Here is a 20,124-nt window from a genome sequence, read left to right on the forward strand (position 1 = left end):
ATCATTAAATTCCACTAATAAATCCATAAGCAATAATTATTAATAGAATAAAAATGTATATTTTTAAAATAAACCAAGAAATGAAATCATATTTTTCATCTAGGTTGTGGGTAAGTACTTCAACCATTTGGGTCAAATGGATAATTTCATGATGTCATAAATAAATAATACAAATTTAGAAATATAAGAAATACAAAAAATATATAAAAAAAAACTTTGAAAAGAATTGGACAAGTTTCTATTATTATATATTTGTAATATTAAAAAATAACTATGATAAAATAGACATAATTTTGTTAATGATGGACATCAAATATACAACTTAAAACCGATTGGAAATTAAACCATCTTTCTATATAAGGGGTGGGTCAGTGGTTTAACCTTTCATGTCAAATAGATTAACGCATGATGTACAATTATATTGTTATATATTCACCATATTAAATAAAAATAAATGTGAAAATAAGAATTACTTTTATCGATGATAAAAACGGAATACATGATTTAAAATCAACCAAAAAAGTAAAATGGTTTTCCATCCAAGTTATGCATTAGTGGTTAAACTATTCATGTCAAATAGATGTTATTACTAAAAAATAAAATACATAAAATTCTAGAAAATGTAGAAATTTGTTGATAATATTGGGTACATTCTATAATATTATATATTCATCATATAAAAAAGTGTGATTAATGAGAATTATTTTCATTAATGATAGAAATGGGATAAAAAATAAAGAGCATTAATGTCTAACACATGACCCCACTAACCATGTCAAATGGTTCAATGATTTAATTAGATATGTCATTGTAGGCAAGTGGTTTGGTAGGGAGGCAAATAGATTAGATCGGATTTGAATCAGTGTATATTTGAATTTGATTCGATCTTAAGATTTGATCGGATCTCATAAATATTGATTCAAATCTGAATCTGATCAATATGTTGGATATCCAAATCTGATACGACCCAATTTAATTTAAAAATAATAATAAATTATTAAAATAAAAAGAAAATATAATAGTTGAAATAAAGAAAAACAAAAAAATATTAGTATTTTTTCAACTATTTTCATCATATAATAAGTTTACAAAAATGCAATATAAATAACATATGTATTATATATAAATTATATATAATTGATTTGACCGTAATATTAAAAACCAATATTCAAACAATATATTGTAATAACATTTCCTCTTGGTAAATAAGTAATTTTTATTATCTCGTAGATTAAATAATAAAAATAAAAATATAGATTTTTATAAATTTTATAGAAAATTTTGAACATGCATTAATATTATATATTCTTCATATTAAACAAAAATATGTTTGAAAAATAAGAATTGTTGTTAGTAAAGATATAAATGGCTAAAATACAAAGAAAAAATGAATTAATGTTTTAATAATAGTCCATTTTCCTGGTTAAATAAGTTAATGGTTAAATTGGTAAGGTCATTTGGTGAAGGGGGGCCAAGTTAAGATTTTATTAGAAAAATCAATAAGCTCATAAAGTATAGGGGAGGGCATAGCTGACCTTGCCACAAGATCAAATACAATACACAATTTTCTGAAAGAAAAAATGAAAACCCAAAACCAAGAGATGTTTACAATGCAATTTAGGAAGAAGTAAAAACTAGATCTATCGTGGAAGGGAACTTTGTTAATCGATGTGTAGACTCTCTAATTTGTAACAAGCTAGGTTGGATAAACCATCAGCCATGGCATTCCCCTCTCAGAGAATATGTGTGTAACAAATCTAAATATCCTCAAACAATATGCGATGTCATCTATCCCAGCAAGCGTGGTCCAAGGGGGTGAGCACAAACCAGAAAGAACCTGACTCATAATCAAGGAATCACTCTCCATGACAAGCCTTGTCATTGAATATAAATGGATAATATTTTTAAATAGAAGTAGGTTATTTGGCACAATAATATATCATTGAATATCTCAATTTCAATATAATTAATCTTTACTAGTATTATTGTTTAATTATAGTTAAATTGAAATGTTTATAGATAAAGTTAATGTGTTTTTGCAATTTAATGGAGTAATGGAGATGAGAGAGAATTAGTGGGATGAGTTATTGAAGGGGAGAGTTAATGACAAAATTAATGAGGAGATATTATTAAAATAGCTAATAGGAAAGATGAGAGAGAGAGAGGGAGAGAGTTAATGGGGTATTAATGATGAGTGTTAACAGTCTTAAGGGTGATTGATCACTTGAGTTGTTTTGTTTAATTTTAAAATTAGAAAATTCAAAAGAACCAAAAAAAAAGATAAATGCCTTTGAGAAGAAACCATAACAAGAATAAGTTGCTTCTAGAATAAACAACAAAGTAGGAAAGTGCTAGCTTGGCACATTCAATTTTAATATATAGATATAGATTTGCCCCATGAGTGGTGAAATTACTTTCTAAGTCGAATAAGATAGGGCACTCTATCTGCAATTGATTGTTTCCCTTCATTGCCTACCTTTTGTCGACAAGGAGACTAGGGGGATGGACTCGACTTAACAAGCTTTCATCTAGTTAAAAATCTCCCCCTCGACTAGTGATTGGGCTCGTCTCATATGAAAAATTGGAGAGACAATCAAATACTTCCAAGCTAGTCTTCGTTGACTCCCATAGACCCAATGTAGTGAAAAAGAATGAGAGAGTATAGTTTTCCGATGCCCAAAATTCTTGACTTTCAAGATGAATGAGAAAATTTTGTATTTTGCACATAACACATTGCAACATGATGAGCTAACATAACTAACTGCGAGAAAGCCAATCTCCTTTCGTTATAAGTCATTTGTACCTCTATTAAAAAAAAAAAGCAACAAAGCCCCCTTGCTTGTAGACCTAATGAAATCCTATAGCCTATTTGTCCTGTGGCATTATATTTTTTCAAGAAATAATAGTGAAAGGGTGGTTATTTTCACTCTCAAATAAAGCATTTTTTCATACACATGTCTACCTACTCAAAAAAATAAAAGTTCAAATGGTAGTTAATCCCATACTCAAAAAGATGAGTGGCAATTATCTCCACTAAAATGAAAAAACAGGTTCAAATGATGCAAAATAAATAACAAATGTACATGTCAAGAGAATTTGAATTAAAAATTATCACAACATAGGTGATGGGTGCCAAACACAAAAATACATGCCCCGTATAGTATGGAATGATCACTCTCTAGCCATGTGTAATAAATGAGAAAGGGGGTTATATAGGTAGAACTAACATTACTGGGCTTAACATGGGCTCAAGCCTAGGTTGAGTTTGGATTTGGGACTTAATGAAATGGCAGAAAATGTAATTCAAGAATACCATTAAGAATATTCAATTACCTCTCATTAAGTCTTACATTTAAGTCATTAAGTAAATCACATTCTCTCTCATTGATTCCAACATTTATACTTTTGTTTGACATCATTAAATTCCACCAATAAATCCATATGCAATAATTATTAATAGAATGAATTTTTATATTTTTAAAATAAACATAGAAATGAAATCATATTTTTTATCTAGGTGGTGGCTAAGTTTTCAACCATTTGGGTCAAATAGATAATTTCATGATGTCATAAATAAATAATACAAATTTATAAATATAAAAATACTTATGCTTATCATCATTAAATTCCACTAAAAAATCCATAAGCAATAATTATTAATAGAATAAAAATTTATATTTTTAAAATAAACCAAGAAATGAAATCATATTTTTCATCTTGGTTGTGGGTAAGTACTTCAACCATTTGGGTCAAATGGATAATTTCATGATGTCATAAATAAATAATACAAATTTAGAAATATAAGAAATACAAAAAATATAAAAAAAAACTTTGAAAAAATTGGACAAGTTTCTATTATTATATATTTGTCATATTAAAAAAGAACTATGATAAAATAGACATAATTTTGTTAATGATGGACATCAAATATACAACTTAAAACCAATTGGAAATTAAACCATCTTTCTATCTAAGGGGTTGGTTAGTGGTTCAATCTTTCTGGTCAAATAGATTAACGCATGATGTACAATTAAAAATAAATTTTTTAAAATAGAATAGTACAAAAAAATATGAAATAGTTTTGGGAACATATATAATATTATACTAATAATATAAACGAAAATAAGTATGACAAATAATAATTATTTTATCAATGATATTAATTAAATGCAAAATTTAAAACTAGTTTGAAAATGAAACCATTTCCATATCTAGATTATAGGTAGGTCAATGATTTAACGTTCCGGGTCAAATGGGTCAACCTATGATGTCATAACTAAGTAACAAATATTAAATACATACCTACATACATAAAGCATATATACAAATATACATACATACATACATACATACATATATATATATATATATATATATATTATAAACTCAAAGAAAAATATAAGATTTGTATAAAGCATTTTGATACAATTATATTGTTATATATTCACCATATTAAATAAAAATAAATGTGAAAATAAGAATTACTTTTATCGATGATAAAAATGGAATACATGATTTAAAATAAACCGAAAAAGTAAAATGGTTTTCCATCCAAGTTATGCATTAGTGGTTAAACTATTCATGTCAAATGGATGTTATTATCAAAAAATAAAATACATAAAATTCAAGAAAATGTAGAAATTTGTCGATAATAATGGGTACATTCTATAATATTATATATTCATCATATAAAAAAGTGTGATTAATGAAAGTTATTTTCATTAATGATAGAAATGGGATAAAAAAATAAAGAGACCCCACTAACCATGTCAAATGGTTCGATGATTTAATTAGATATGTCATTGTAGGCAAGTGGTTTGGTAGGGAGGCAAATAGATTAGATCGGATTTGAATCAGTGTATATTTGAATTTGATTCGATCTTAAGATCTGATCCGATCTCATAAATATTGATTCAAATCTGAATCCGATCAATATGTTGGATATCCAAATCTGGTACGACCCAATTTAATTTAAAAAATAATAATAAATTATTAAAATAAAAAGAAAATATAATAGTTGAAATAAAGAAAAACAAAAATATAATAGCTGGCCTTTCCCCAATATCAAATACAATGCACAATTTTCTGAAAGAAAAAAATAAAAGCCCAAAACCAAGAGATATTTACAATGCAATCTAGGATGAAGTAAAAACTAGATCTGGCGTGGAAGGGAACTTTGGTAATCGATGTGTAGACTCTCTAATTTGTCACAAGCAAGGTTGGATAAACCATCAACCACAGCATTCCCCTCTCAGAGAATATGTGTGTAACAAATCTAAATATCCTCAAACAATATGCTATGTCATCTATCCCAGCAAGCGTGGTCCAAGGGGGTGAGCACAAACCAGAAAGAATCTGACTCATAATCAAGGAATCACTCTCCATGACATGCCTTGTCATTGAATATAAATGGATTATAATTTTAAATAGAATTAGATTATTTAGCACAACAATATATCATTGAATATCTCAATTTCAATATAATTAATATTTACTAGTATTATTGTTTAATTATAGTTAAATCCAAATGTATATAGATAAAGTTAATGTATTTGTTCAATTTAATGGAGTAATGGAGATGAGAGAGAATTAGTGGCATGAGTTATTGAAGGAGAGAGTTAATGACATAATTAATGAGGAGATATTATTAAAATAGCTAATAGGAAAGATGAGAGAGAGAGAGAGAGTTAATGGGATATTAATGATGAGTGTTAACAGTCTTAAAGGTGATTGATCACTTGAGTTATTCTGTTTAATTTTAAAATTAGAAAATTCAAAAGAACCAAAAAAAAAGATAAATGCCTTTCATAAGAAACCATAACAAGAACAAGTGGCTTCTAGAATAAAAAAAAAAGCAAGAAAGTGCTAGCTTGGCACATTCAATTTTAATATATAGATATAGGTTTGCCCAAGGAGTGGTGAAATTACATTCTAAGTCAAATAAGACAGGGCACTCTATCTGCAATTGATTGCTTCCCTTCTTTGCCTACCTTTTGTCGACAAGGAGACTAGGGGGATAGGGCTCGACTTAAAAAGCTTTCATCCAGTTAAAAATCTCCCCCACGACTAGTGATTAGACTCGTCTCATATGAAAAGTTGGAGAGACAATCAATTAGTTCCAAGCTAGTCTCCATTGACTCCCATAGACCCAATGTAGTGAAAAAGAATGAGAGAGTATAGTTTTCCGATGCCCAAAATTCTTGACTTTCAAGATGAATGAGAAAATTTTATACTCTTGCACATAACACGTTGCAACATGATGAGCTAACAAATGTAACGTAACTAACTGTGAAAAAGCCAATCCCCATTTGCTAAAAGTCATTTGTACCTCTAAAAAAAAAAAGCAACAATGCCCCTTGTTTGTAAACCTAATGAAATCCTATAGCCTACTTGTCCTGTAGCATCATATATTTTTCAAGAAATAATAGTGAAAGGGTGGTTACTTTCACTCTCAAATAAAGCATTTTTTCATACGCATGTCTACCTACTCTAAAAAATAAATGTTCAAATGGTAGTTAATCCCACACTAAAAAAGATGAGTGGCAATTATCTCCACTAAAATGAAAAAATAGGTTCAAGTGATGCAAAATAAATAACAAATGTACATGTCAAGAGAATTTGAATAAAAAAATTATCACAACATTAGTGATGGGTGCCAAACACAAAAATACATGCCCCGTATAGTATGGAATGATCACTCTCTAGCCGTGTGTAATAAATGAGAAAGGGAGTTACATAGGTAGGACTAACATTAGTGGGCTTGACATGGGCTCAAGCCCAGGTTGAGTTTGGATTTGGGACTTAATGAAAGGGAAGAAAATGTAATTAAAGAATCTCATTAAGAACATTCAATTACCTCTCATTAAGTCTTACATTTATGTCATTAAATAAATCACATTCTCTCTCATTGATTCCAACATTAATACTTTTGTTTATCATGATTAAATTCCAACAATAAATCCATACGCAATAATTATTAATAGAATGAATTTTTATATTTGTAAAATAAACATAGAAATGAAATCATATTTTTTATCTAGATGGTGGCTAAGTTGTTCAACCATTTGGGTCAAATAGATAATTTCATGATGTCATAAATAAATAATACAAATTTATAAATATAAAAAATACTTCTATTTATCATCATTAAATTCCACTAATAAATCCATAAGCAATAATTATTAATAGAATAAAAATGTATATTTTTAAAATAAACCAAGAAATGAAATCATATTTTTCATCTAGGTTGTGGGTAAGTACTTCAACCATTTGGGTCAAATGGATAATTTCATGATGTCATAAATAAATAATACAAATTTAGAAATATAAGAAATACAAAAAATATATAAAAAAAAACTTTGAAAAGAATTGGACAAGTTTCTATTATTATATATTTGTAATATTAAAAAATAACTATGATAAAATAGACATAATTTTGTTAATGATGGACATCAAATATACAACTTAAAACCGATTGGAAATTAAACCATCTTTCTATATAAGGGGTGGGTCAGTGGTTTAACCTTTCATGTCAAATAGATTAACGCATGATGTACAATTATATTGTTATATATTCACCATATTAAATAAAAATAAATGTGAAAATAAGAATTACTTTTATCGATGATAAAAACGGAATACATGATTTAAAATCAACCAAAAAAGTAAAATGGTTTTCCATCCAAGTTATGCATTAGTGGTTAAACTATTCATGTCAAATAGATGTTATTACTAAAAAATAAAATACATAAAATTCTAGAAAATGTAGAAATTTGTTGATAATATTGGGTACATTCTATAATATTATATATTCATCATATAAAAAAGTGTGATTAATGAGAATTATTTTCATTAATGATAGAAATGGGATAAAAAATAAAGAGCATTAATGTCTAACACATGACCCCACTAACCATGTCAAATGGTTCAATGATTTAATTAGATATGTCATTGTAGGCAAGTGGTTTGGTAGGGAGGCAAATAGATTAGATCGGATTTGAATCAGTGTATATTTGAATTTGATTCGATCTTAAGATTTGATCGGATCTCATAAATATTGATTCAAATCTGAATCTGATCAATATGTTGGATATCCAAATCTGATACGACCCAATTTAATTTAAAAATAATAATAAATTATTAAAATAAAAAGAAAATATAATAGTTGAAATAAAGAAAAACAAAAAAATATTAGTATTTTTTCAACTATTTTCATCATATAAGAAGTTTACAAAAATGCAATATAAATAACATATGTATTATATATAAATTATATATAATTGATTTGACCGTAATATTAAAAACCAATATTCAAACAATATATTGTAATAACATTTCCTCTTGGTAAATAAGTAATTTTTATTATCTCGTAGATTAAATAATAAAAATAAAAATATAGATTTTTATAAATTTTATAGAAAATTTTGAACATGCATTAATATTATATATTCTTCATATTAAACAAAAATATGTTTGAAAAATAAGAATTGTTGTTAGTAAAGATATAAATGGCTAAAATACAAAGAAAAAATGAATTAATGTTTTAATAATAGTCCATTTTCCTGGTTAAATAAGTTAATGGTTAAATTGGTAAGGTCATTTGTTGAAGGGGGGCCAAGTTAAGATTTTATTAGAAAAATCAATAAGCTCATAAAGTATAGGGGAGGGCATAGCTGACCTTGCCACAAGATCAAATACAATACACAATTTTCTGAAAGAAAAAATGAAAACCCAAAACCAAGAGATGTTTACAATGCAATTTAGGAAGAAGTAAAAACTAGATCTATCGTGGAAGGGAACTTTGTTAATCGATGTGTAGACTCTCTAATTTGTAACAAGCTAGGTTGGATAAACCATCAGCCATGGCATTCCCCTCTCAGAGAATATGTGTGTAACAAATCTAAATATCCTCAAACAATATGCGATGTCATCTATCCCAGCAAGCGTGGTCCAAGGGGGTGAGCACAAACCAGAAAGAACCTGACTCATAATCAAGGAATCACTCTCCATGACAAGCCTTGTCATTGAATATAAATGGATAATATTTTTAAATAGAAGTAGGTTATTTGGCACAATAATATATCATTGAATATCTCAATTTCAATATAATTAATCTTTACTAGTATTATTGTTTAATTATAGTTAAATTGAAATGTTTATAGATAAAGTTAATGTGTTTTTGCAATTTAATGGAGTAATGGAGATGAGAGAGAATTAGTGGGATGAGTTATTGAAGGGGAGAGTTAATGACAAAATTAATGAGGAGATATTATTAAAATAGCTAATAGGAAAGATGAGAGAGAGAGAGGGAGAGAGTTAATGGGGTATTAATGATGAGTGTTAACAGTCTTAAGGGTGATTGATCACTTGAGTTGTTTTGTTTAATTTTAAAATTAGAAAATTCAAAAGAACCAAAAAAAAAGATAAATGCCTTTGAGAAGAAACCATAACAAGAATAAGTTGCTTCTAGAATAAACAACAAAGTAGGAAAGTGCTAGCTTGGCACATTCAATTTTAATATATAGATATAGATTTGCCCCATGAGTGGTGAAATTACTTTCTAAGTCGAATAAGATAGGGCACTCTATCTGCAATTGATTGTTTCCCTTCATTGCCTACCTTTTGTCGACAAGGAGACTAGGGGGATGGACTCGACTTAACAAGCTTTCATCTAGTTAAAAATCTCCCCCTCGACTAGTGATTGGGCTCGTCTCATATGAAAAATTGGAGAGACAATCAAATACTTCCAAGCTAGTCTTCGTTGACTCCCATAGACCCAATGTAGTGAAAAAGAATGAGAGAGTATAGTTTTCCGATGCCCAAAATTCTTGACTTTCAAGATGAATGAGAAAATTTTGTATTTTGCACATAACACATTGCAACATGATGAGCTAACATAACTAACTGCGAGAAAGCCAATCTCCTTTCGTTATAAGTCATTTGTACCTCTATTAAAAAAAAAAAGCAACAAAGCCCCCTTGCTTGTAGACCTAATGAAATCCTATAGCCTATTTGTCCTGTGGCATTATATTTTTTCAAGAAATAATAGTGAAAGGGTGGTTATTTTCACTCTCAAATAAAGCATTTTTTCATACACATGTCTACCTACTCAAAAAAATAAAAGTTCAAATGGTAGTTAATCCCATACTCAAAAAGATGAGTGGCAATTATCTCCACTAAAATGAAAAAACAGGTTCAAATGATGCAAAATAAATAACAAATGTACATGTCAAGAGAATTTGAATTAAAAATTATCACAACATAGGTGATGGGTGCCAAACACAAAAATACATGCCCCGTATAGTATGGAATGATCACTCTCTAGCCATGTGTAATAAATGAGAAAGGGGGTTATATAGGTAGAACTAACATTAGTGGGCTTAACATGGGCTCAAGCCTAGGTTGAGTTTGGATTTGGGACTTAATGAAATGGCAGAAAATGTAATTAAAGAATACCATTAAGAATATTCAATTACCTCTCATTAAGTCTTACATTTAAGTCATTAAGTAAATCACATTCTCTCTCATTGATTCCAACATTTATACTTTTGTTTGTCATCATTAAATTCCACCAATAAATCCATATGCAATAATTATTAATAGAATGAATTTTTATATTTTTAAAATAAACATAGAAATGAAATCATATTTTTTATCTAGGTGGTGGCTAAGTTTTCAACCATTTGGGTCAAATAGATAATTTCATGATGTCATAAATAAATAATACAAATTTATAAATATAAAAATACTTATGCTTATCATCATTAAATTCCACTAAAAAATCCATAAGCAATAATTATTAATAGAATAAAAATTTATATTTTTAAAATAAACCAAGAAATGAAATCAAATTTTTCATCTTGGTTGTGGGTAAGTACTTCAACCATTTGGGTCAAATGGATAATTTCATGATGTCATAAATAAATAATACAAATTTAGAAATATAAGAAGTACAAAAAATATAAAAAAAAACTTTGAAAAAAATTGGACAAGTTTCTATTATTATATATTTGTCATATTAAAAAAGAACTATGATAAAATAGACATAATTTTGTTAATGATGGACATCAAATATACAACTTAAAACCAATTGGAAATTAAACCATCTTTCTATCTAAGGGGTTGGTTAGTGGTTCAATCTTTCTGGTCAAATAGATTAACGCATGATGTACAATTAAAAATAATTTTTTTAAAATAGAATAGTACAAAAAAATATGAAATAGTTTTGGGAACATATATAATATTATACTAATAATATAAACGAAAATAAGTATGACAAATAATAATTATTTTATCAATGATATTAATTAAATGCAAAATTTAAAACTAGTTTGAAAATGAAACCATTTCCATATCTAGATTATAGGTAGGTCAATGATTTAACGTTCCGGGTCAAATGGGTCAACCTATGATGTCATAACTAAGTAACAAATATTAAATACATACCTACATACATAAAGCATATATACAAATATACATACATACATACATACATACATACATATATATATATATATATATATATATTATAAACTCAAAGAAAAATATAAGATTTGTATAAAGCATTTTGATACAATTATATTGTTATATATTCACCATATTAAATAAAAATAAATGTGAAAATAAGAATTACTTTTATCGATGATAAAAATGGAATACATGATTTAAAATAAACCGAAAAAGTAAAATGGTTTTCCATCCAAGTTATGCATTAGTGGTTAAACTATTCATGTCAAATGGATGTTATTATCAAAAAATAAAATACATAAAATTCAAGAAAATGTAGAAATTTGTCGATAATAATGGGTACATTCTATAATATTATATATTCATCATATAAAAAAGTGTGATTAATGAAAGTTATTTTCATTAATGATAGAAATGGGATAAAAAAATAAAGAGACCCCACTAACCATGTCAAATGGTTCGATGATTTAATTAGATATGTCATTGTAGGCAAGTGGTTTGGTAGGGAGGCAAATAGATTAGATCGGATTTGAATCAGTGTATATTTGAATTTGATTCGATCTTAAGATCTGATCCGATCTCATAAATATTGATTCAAATCTGAATCCGATCAATATGTTGGATATCCAAATCTGGTACGACCCAATTTAATTTAAAAAATAATAATAAATTATTAAAATAAAAAGAAAATATAATAGTTGAAATAAAGAAAAACAAAAATATAATAGCTGGCCTTTCCACAATATCAAATACAATGCACAATTTTCTGAAAGAAAAAAATAAAAGCCCAAAACCAAGAGATATTTACAATGCAATCTAGGATGAAGTAAAAACTAGATCTGGCGTGGAAGGGAACTTTGGTAATCGATGTGTAGACTCTCTAATTTGTCACAAGCAAGGTTGGATAAACCATCAACCACAGCATTCCCCTCTCAGAGAATATGTGTGTAACAAATCTAAATATCCTCAAACAATATGCTATGTCATCTATCCCAGCAAGCGTGGTCCAAGGGGGTGAGCACAAACCAGAAAGAATCTGACTCATAATCAAGGAATCACTCTCCATGACATGCCTTGTCATTGAATATAAATGGATTATAATTTTAAATAGAATTAGATTATTTAGCACAACAATATATCATTGAATATCTCAATTTCAATATAATTAATATTTACTAGTATTATTGTTTAATTATAGTTAAATCCAAATGTATATAGATAAAGTTAATGTATTTGTTCAATTTAATGGAGTAATGGAGATGAGAGAGAATTAGTGGCATGAGTTATTGAAGGAGAGAGTTAATGACATAATTAATGAGGAGATATTATTAAAATAGCTAATAGGAAAGATGAGAGAGAGAGAGAGAGTTAATGGGATATTAATGATGAGTGTTAACAGTCTTAAAGGTGATTGATCACTTGAGTTATTCTGTTTAATTTTAAAATTAGAAAATTCAAAAGAACCAAAAAAAAAGATAAATGCCTTTCATAAGAAACCATAACAAGAACAAGTGGCTTCTAGAATAAAAAAAAAAGCAAGAAAGTGCTAGCTTGGCACATTCAATTTTAATATATAGATATAGGTTTGCCCAAGGAGTGGTGAAATTACATTCTAAGTCAAATAAGACAGGGCACTCTATCTGCAATTGATTGCTTCCCTTCTTTGCCTACCTTTTGTCGACAAGGAGACTAGGGGGATAGGGCTCGACTTAAAAAGCTTTCATCCAGTTAAAAATCTCCCCCACGACTAGTGATTAGACTCGTCTCATATGAAAAGTTGGAGAGACAATCAATTAGTTCCAAGCTAGTCTCCATTGACTCCCATAGACCCAATGTAGTGAAAAAGAATGAGAGAGTATAGTTTTCCGATGCCCAAAATTCTTGACTTTCAAGATGAATGAGAAAATTTTATACTCTTGCACATAACACGTTGCAACATGATGAGCTAACAAATGTAACGTAACTAACTGTGAAAAAGCCAATCCCCATTTGCTAAAAGTCATTTGTACCTCTAAAAAAAAAAAGCAACAATGCCCCTTGTTTGTAAACCTAATGAAATCCTATAGCCTACTTGTCCTGTAGCATCATATATTTTTCAAGAAATAATAGTGAAAGGGTGGTTACTTTCACTCTCAAATAAAGCATTTTTTCATACGCATGTCTACCTACTCTAAAAAATAAATGTTCAAATGGTAGTTAATCCCACACTAAAAAAGATGAGTGGCAATTATCTCCACTAAAATGAAAAAATAGGTTCAAGTGATGCAAAATAAATAACAAATGTACATGTCAAGAGAATTTGAATAAAAAAATTATCACAACATTAGTGATGGGTGCCAAACACAAAAATACATGCCCCGTATAGTATGGAATGATCACTCTCTAGCCGTGTGTAATAAATGAGAAAGGGAGTTACATAGGTAGGACTAACATTAGTGGGCTTGACATGGGCTCAAGCCCAGGTTGAGTTTGGATTTGGGACTTAATGAAAGGGAAGAAAATGTAATTAAAGAATCTCATTAAGAACATTCAATTACCTCTCATTAAGTCTTACATTTATGTCATTAAATAAATCACATTCTCTCTCATTGATTCCAACATTAATACTTTTGTTTATCATGATTAAATTCCAACAATAAATCCATACGCAATAATTATTAATAGAATGAATTTTTATATTTGTAAAATAAACATAGAAATGAAATCATATTTTTTATCTAGATGGTGGCTAAGTTGTTCAACCATTTGGGTCAAATAGATAATTTCATGATGTCATAAATAAATAATACAAATTTATAAATATAAAAAATACTTCTATTTATCATCATTAAATTCCACTAATAAATCCATAAGCAATAATTATTAATAGAATAAAAATGTATATTTTTAAAATAAACCAAGAAATGAAATCATATTTTTCATCTAGGTTGTGGGTAAGTACTTCAACCATTTGGGTCAAATGGATAATTTCATGATGTCATAAATAAATAATACAAATTTAGAAATATAAGAAATACAAAAAATATATAAAAAAAAACTTTGAAAAGAATTGGACAAGTTTCTATTATTATATATTTGTAATATTAAAAAATAACTATGATAAAATAGACATAATTTTGTTAATGATGGACATCAAATATACAACTTAAAACCGATTGGAAATTAAACCATCTTTCTATATAAGGGGTGGGTCAGTGGTTTAACCTTTCATGTCAAATAGATTAACGCATGATGTACAATTATATTGTTATATATTCACCATATTAAATAAAAATAAATGTGAAAATAAGAATTACTTTTATCGATGATAAAAACGGAATACATGATTTAAAATCAACCAAAAAAGTAAAATGGTTTTCCATCCAAGTTATGCATTAGTGGTTAAACTATTCATGTCAAATAGATGTTATTACTAAAAAATAAAATACATAAAATTCTAGAAAATGTAGAAATTTGTTGATAATATTGGGTACATTCTATAATATTATATATTCATCATATAAAAAAGTGTGATTAATGAGAATTATTTTCATTAATGATAGAAATGGGATAAAAAATAAAGAGCATTAATGTCTAACACATGACCCCACTAACCATGTCAAATGGTTCAATGATTTAATTAGATATGTCATTGTAGGCAAGTGGTTTGGTAGGGAGGCAAATAGATTAGATCGGATTTGAATCAGTGTATATTTGAATTTGATTCGATCTTAAGATTTGATCGGATCTCATAAATATTGATTCAAATCTGAATCTGATCAATATGTTGGATATCCAAATCTGATACGACCCAATTTAATTTAAAAATAATAATAAATTATTAAAATAAAAAGAAAATATAATAGTTGAAATAAAGAAAAACCAAAAAATATTAGTATTTTTTCAACTATTTTCATCATATAAGAAGTTTACAAAACTGCAATATAAATAACATATGTATTATATATAAATTATATATAATTGATTTGACCGTAATATTAAAAACCAATATTCAAACAATATATTGTAATAACATTTCCTCTTGGTAAATAAGTAATTTTTATTATCTCGTAGATTAAATAATAAAAATAAAAATATAGATTTTTATAAATTTTATAGAAAATTTTGAACATGCATTAATATTATATATTCTTCATATTAAACAAAAATATGTTTGAAAAATAAGAATTGTTGTTAGTAAAGATATAAATGGCTAAAATACAAAGAAAAAATGAATTAATGTTTTAATAATAGTCCATTTTCCTGGTTAAATAAGTTAATGGTTAAATTGGTAAGGTCATTTGGTGAAGGGGGGCCAAGTTAAGATTTTATTAGAAAAATCAATAAGCTCATAAAGTATAGGGGAGGGCATAGCTGACCTTGCCACAAGATCAAATACAATACACAATTTTCTGAAAGAAAAAATGAAAACCCAAAACCAAGAGATGTTTACAATGCAATTTAGGAAGAAGTAAAAACTAGATCTATCGTGGAAGGGAACTTTGTTAATCGATGTGTAGACTCTCTAATTTGTAACAAGCTAGGTTGGATAAACCATCAGCCATGGCATTCCCCTCTCAGAGAATATGTGTGTAACAAATCTAAATATCCTCAAACAATATGCGATGTCATCTATCCCAGCAAGCGTGGTCCAAGGGGGTGAGCACAAACCAGAAAGAACCTGACTCATAATCAAGGAATCACTCTCCATGACAAGCCTTGTCATTGAATATAAATGGATAATATTTTTAAATAGAAGTAGGTTATTTGGCACAATAATATATCATTGAATATCTCAATTTCAATATAATTAATCTTTACTAGTATTATTGTTTAATTATAGTTAAATTGAAATGTTTATAGATAAAGTTAATGTGTTTTTGCAATTTAATGGAGTAATGGAGATGAGAGAGAATTAGTGGGATGAGTTATTGAAGGGGAGAGTTAATGACAAAATTAATGAGGAGATATTATTAAAATAGCTAATAGGAAAGATGAGAGAGAGAGAGGGAGAGAGTTAATGGGGTATTAATGATGAGTGTTAACAGTCTTAAGGGTGATTGATCACTTGAGTTGTTTTGTTTAATTTTAAAATTAGAAAATTCAAAAGAACCAAAAAAAAAGATAAATGCCTTTGAGAAGAAACCATAACAAGAATAAGTTGCTTCTAGAATAAACAACAAAGTAGGAAAGTGCTAGCTTGGCACATTCAATTTTAATATATAGATATAGATTTGCCCCATGAGTGGTGAAATTACTTTCTAAGTCGAATAAGATAGGGCACTCTATCTGCAATTGATTGTTTCCCTTCATTGCCTACCTTTTGTCGACAAGGAGACTAGGGGGATGGACTCGACTTAACAAGCTTTCATCTAGTTAAAAATCTCCCCCTCGACTAGTGATTGGGCTCGTCTCATATGAAAAATTGGAGAGACAATCAAATACTTCCAAGCTAGTCTTCGTTGACTCCCATAGACCCAATGTAGTGAAAAAGAATGAGAGAGTATAGTTTTCCAATGCCCAAAATTCTTGACTTTCAAGATGAATGAGAAAATTTTGTATTTTGCACATAACACATTGCAACATGATGAGCTAACATAACTAACTGCGAGAAAGCCAATCTCCTTTCGTTATAAGTCATTTGTACCTCTATTAAAAAAAAAAAAGCAACAAAGCCCCCTTGCTTGTAGACCTAATGAAATCCTATAGCCTATTTGTCCTGTGGCATTATATTTTTTCAAGAAATAATAGTGAAAGGGTGGTTATTTTCACTCTCAAATAAAGCATTTTTTCATACACATGTCTACCTACTCAAAAAAATAAAAGTTCAAATGGTAGTTAATCCCATACTCAAAAAGATGAGTGGCAATTATCTCCACTAAAATGAAAAAACAGGTTCAAATGATGCAAAATAAATAACAAATGTACATGTCAAGAGAATTTGAATTAAAAATTATCACAACATAGGTGATGGGTGCCAAACACAAAAATACATGCCCCGTATAGTATGGAATGATCACTCTCTAGCCATGTGTAATAAATGAGAAAGGGGGTTATATAGGTAGAACTAACATTACTGGGCTTAACATGGGCTCAAGCCTAGGTTGAGTTTGGATTTGGGACTTAATGAAATGGCAGAAAATGTAATTCAAGAATACCATTAAGAATATTCAATTACCTCTCATTAAGTCTTACATTTAAGTCATTAAGTAAATCACATTCTCTCTCATTGATTCCAACATTTATACTTTTGTTTGACATCATTAAATTCCACCAATAAATCCATATGCAATAATTATTAATAGAATGAATTTTTATATTTTTAAAATAAACATAGAAATGAAATCATATTTTTTATCTAGGTGGTGGCTAAGTTTTCAACCATTTGGGTCAAATAGATAATTTCATGATGTCATAAATAAATAATACAAATTTATAAATATAAAAATACTTATGCTTATCATCATTAAATTCCACTAAAAAATCCATAAGCAATAATTATTAATAGAATAAAAATTTATATTTTTAAAATAAACCAAGAAATGAAATCATATTTTTCATCTTGGTTGTGGGTAAGTACTTCAACCATTTGGGTCAAATGGATAATTTCATGATGTCATAAATAAATAATACAAATTTAGAAATATAAGAAATACAAAAAATATAAAAAAAAACTTTGAAAAAATTGGACAAGTTTTATTATTATATATTTGTCATATTAAAAAAGAACTATGATAAAATAGACATAATTTTGTTAATGATGGACATCAAATATACAACTTAAAACCAATTGGAAATTAAACCATCTTTCTATCTAAGGGGTTGGTTAGTGGTTCAATCTTTCTGGTCAAATAGATTAACGCATGATGTACAATTAAAAATAAATTTTTTAAAATAGAATAGTACAAAAAAATATGAAATAGTTTTGGGAACATATATAATATTATACTAATAATATAAACGAAAATAAGTATGACAAATAATAATTATTTTATCAATGATATTAATTAAATGCAAAATTTAAAACTAGTTTGAAAATGAAACCATTTCCATATCTAGATTATAGGTAGGTCAATGATTTAACGTTCCGGGTCAAATGGGTCAACCTATGATGTCATAACTAAGTAACAAATATTAAATACATACCTACATACATAAAGCATATATACAAATATACATACATACATACATACATACATACATATATATATATATATATATATATATATATTATAAACTCAAAGAAAAATATAAGATTTGTATAAAGCATTTTGATACAATTATATTGTTATATATTCACCATATTAAATAAAAATAAATGTGAAAATAAGAATTACTTTTATCGATGATAAAAATGGAATACATGATTTAAAATAAACCGAAAAAGTAAAATGGTTTTCCATCCAAGTTATGCATTAGTGGTTAAACTATTCATGTCAAATGGATGTTATTATAAAAAAATAAAATACATAAAATTCAAGAAAATGTAGAAATTTGTCGAGAATAATGGGTACATTCTATAATATTATATATTCATCATATAAAAAAGTGTGATTAATGAAAGTTATTTTCATTAATGATAGAAATGGGATAAAAAAATAAAGAGACCCCACTAACCATGTCAAATGGTTCGATGATTTAATTAGATATGTCATTGTAGGCAAGTGGTTTGGTAGGGAGGCAAATAGATTAGATCGGATTTGAATCAGTGTATATTTGAATTTGATTCGATCTTAAGATCTGATCCGATCTCATAAATATTGATTCAAATCTGAATCCGATCAATATGTTGGATATCCAAATCTGATACGACCCAATTTAATTTAAAAAATAATAATAAATTATTAAAATAAAAAGAAAATATAATAGTTGAAATAAAGAAAAACAAAAATATAATAGCTGGCCTTTCCCCAATATCAAATACAATGCACAATTTTCTGAAAGAAAAAAATAAAAGCCCAAAACCAAGAGATATTTACAATGCAATCTAGGATGAAGTAAAAACTAGATCTGGCGTGGAAGGGAACTTTGGTAATCGATGTGTAGACTCTCTAATTTGTCACAAGCAAGGTTGGATAAACCATCAACCACAACATTCCCCTCTCAGAGAATATGTGTGTAACAAATCTAAATATCCTCAAACAATATGCTATGTCATCTATCCCAGCAAGCGTGGTCCAAGGGGGTGAGCACAAACCAGAAAGAATCTGACTCATAATCAAGGAATCACTCTCCATGACATGCCTTGTCATTGAATATAAATGGATTATAATTTTAAATAGAATTAGATTATTTAGCACAACAATATATCATTGAATATCTCAATTTCAATATAATTAATATTTACTAGTATTATTGTTTAATTATAGTTAAATCCAAATGTATATAGATAAAGTTAATGTATTTGTTCAATTTAATGGAGTAATGGAGATGAGAGAGAATTAGTGGCATGAGTTATTGAAGGAGAGAGTTAATGACATAATTAATGAGGAGATATTATTAAAATAGCTAATAGGAAAGATGAGAGAGAGAGAGAGAGTTAATGGGATATTAATGATGAGTGTTAACAGTCTTAAAGGTGATTGATCACTTGAGTTATTCTGTTTAATTTTAAAATTAGAAAATTCAAAAGAACCAAAAAAAAAGATAAATGCCTTTCATAAGAAACCATAACAAGAA

This window comes from Nelumbo lutea, chromosome 4 (assembly GCF_056320005.1).
Source record: "Nelumbo lutea isolate HS-2025 chromosome 4, American lotus-T2T, whole genome shotgun sequence".
Classification (NCBI taxonomy): domain Eukaryota; kingdom Viridiplantae; phylum Streptophyta; class Magnoliopsida; order Proteales; family Nelumbonaceae; genus Nelumbo; species Nelumbo lutea.